The sequence below is a fragment of the Penaeus monodon genome, chromosome 37 (assembly GCF_015228065.2).
Source record: "Penaeus monodon isolate SGIC_2016 chromosome 37, NSTDA_Pmon_1, whole genome shotgun sequence".
Classification (NCBI taxonomy): domain Eukaryota; kingdom Metazoa; phylum Arthropoda; class Malacostraca; order Decapoda; family Penaeidae; genus Penaeus; species Penaeus monodon.
Genome location: NC_051422.1, coordinates 11,014,041 through 11,016,540, shown reverse-complemented (window position 1 = coordinate 11,016,540; position 2,500 = coordinate 11,014,041). Strand labels below are relative to the sequence as shown.

The 2,500-nt window shown below is 38.5% G+C and overlaps 1 protein-coding gene across 1 annotated transcript in view; it reads left to right on the top strand.

Annotated features, from left to right (window-relative positions):
• The window catches only part of LOC119596363 (dnaJ homolog subfamily B member 4-like), a 2,196-nt gene extending 1,388 nt beyond the window's left edge, over positions 1–808 (top strand). Inside the window, exon 1 of the mRNA XM_037945578.1 lies at positions 1–808. This exon is cut by the window's left edge and continues 1,388 nt beyond it. The gene's annotated coding sequence lies outside the window, so the exon portion shown is untranslated.
• Positions 809–2,500: the final 1,692 nt, after the last annotated feature.

Sequence of the window (2,500 nt, the reverse complement as noted above, 5' to 3'; positions counted from 1 at the left end):
GACCCTAGAAGGAGGGAACGAGGTCGTGTTCGGTGGGCGGCTGGAGGACTCACGACATGCAGCGTGTGATGGTGTGGTGACCAAGGAGTGAGAGCTCAAGACAATGATAACACACTCTTCCACCTGAAGAGTGAATGAGTGTTGCGTTGCTACGGGATCACCGGTGTGATAATGTGTATTGTGAAGTTAGGAAGACGACATTATTATTTATTTTCTCTGTACGAGTGTACGATCATAATCATAACAATCAATGTGAGCGAACTGAAAACAACACAGAAAGATGCGAAAAGGAGGTAACTACGAATGAAACGAGGTAGCGGCGAGTACGAGTACGAGTGAGAGGTGGAGTGGGTGATGCCTGCGTGGTGACGTCATCGCCCGGAAGGTTGGCTGGCACCTACCTGCAGCTGGTGGTCGCTTACCTGTGACGTCATATCTATAAAGGGCACACGCCCCTCCAATTTACTTTTGTTCTTAAATGGTAATACTATTAAAGCGGACCTCTATTCATATCGTGTATTATAATATGCTTTAGTTTCTGTGTCTGAATGTGAATGCATTTGAATATTGCTCTTGTACCAAGAGTCGACTCGAGTCATTGTGTTATTATTTAGCAAATTATCTTAATGTATATAAATCATCATTCATTATTATTGCAGAAGATTATCTGTTTCATTTCTATTTCATGGAGTGTCTGATGGTTTGGGTCAGGCGTTATTTTGTATAGACAAGGATTTATTTTATGACACCAAAGATTCGCTTATATCACTTTTTGTTGGTGTAAGTAAATAAAGTTATCTATTTTGTACCTCAGTCTTTCAGTTTTCCTTTTTAAACTTGTCATGAAAAAAACGTATAGAATTAACCTAGGAGGAATATAGCAGTGTTAAAAGTAAAGGTAATAAAATCTCAAAGAATATTAAGTGTTTATATATAATGTTTCAAGAAATAAATATATTTATATATTATATACATACGAAGCAGAAAGTTGTAGCTCGACAGAGCACAGATTAGATGGTCGGCCTACTTAAGGCTTAAACGAGGGCGGGTCCCAAATTCCACCAAAAGCTTGACACCCTCTGACAGGACACCAGTGCCAGTGCCAAGCGTCACCTCTACTATGAGACCACACCAAGAATAAGAGAGCGTAAGTTGGCCATGTTCATCCCTGTGCGTGAGGAGACCACTAAATCCATAATTTATTTAAAGTTGGTCCTTCTCACGCCTCTTTGCCTCCTTTTTGCAAGATGGGGGTAACGAACGTAGTTCGTAAAGATCTAAAAAGCTGTCTAGCCGTTCATAGGGTGAGCGGTGAGCTGTGTGCCGTACATAGCGGTGGGTCGAGGGGGGAGCTTTTCCTCTCTCCATCCTTACCTTATATGGCACCACACCATACCCACGGATGCCAACTCTTATAAGCTAAATCAGATTTTTTCGTGCCCAGTGCGATTCTCTTATCGGTATGGTGCCTCTGTCCTTACGTTTTCGCTTCGGGTGGAGGAGTTATGGGTTCTTTTATCTATATAGCTGCTGTGCTGAAGATTGGTAAACAAATTAGAAGAAATTTAAGCCTCGGGAGGTTTGATAAATAGCTTTCATTAGGATAAGGTGTGGGCAGCGCACAGTTAGTCAGCTCTGTGGGAGTGCCTTTTTTACAAATCAGGGTTACATCACTTAGAATTTAGAAGAACCAAAATGATGCTTGCTATTGAAATAACATTTTTCATTCGTGTCGAGTATTATTGAGAAACCGAAGTAAGGTAAACTGTATGAAAAACGGATACCTATTTGCGTTTGTAACAGCGAAGACCGACCTTGTATACCAAACTCATTGGATATTATGGCAAACATGTTACCTTTAGTTTGAAAATTAAAATTCGAAATGTACATGAGGATAAATATATATACATTTCTCACAGAGATTCTAAAACCAGCAATTTCCACGATATAAGATGTGTGATGCTGTAGTAACCGCTTTTAGAGTTCAAGATAATCTACATTCATTCCTTGTCTTTTTTCTTCCATCACTAATGACCATAGTCAGTGTCACGGCAAATAACCTTAAATAAAATACATTTCCTCCTTCCACTGGCATGTTAATGATAGACCTACCCTTCGTGACAATCTCAAGGCTAAAAAGGTTACATGTCACCGATCCCTTGTTTAAGCTAGAAACAGGATGTAATTATTTTTTCATTAAACATTTATCAGTGTATATGGTTCTTATTGGCTCCTGCCACAAACGCTCACGTGTTATCGTTAATTCTTGAATGTTCATAACTTTGTAATTGTTAGTTCTGAATAAATGTATAAACAAAACTACTCATTTCTATTTCTGTACATGATTAGATAGATGTGGTAAAGACAACAATAACGAAAATGATCATAATTTTAATAATGATAATAACAGTAAAATGGTGATGGCTGTGATGATTGAATTAATAGTGACACTTTTAGTGACAATAAAGTATCAATATCATTCTTACCAATAACGTAACAA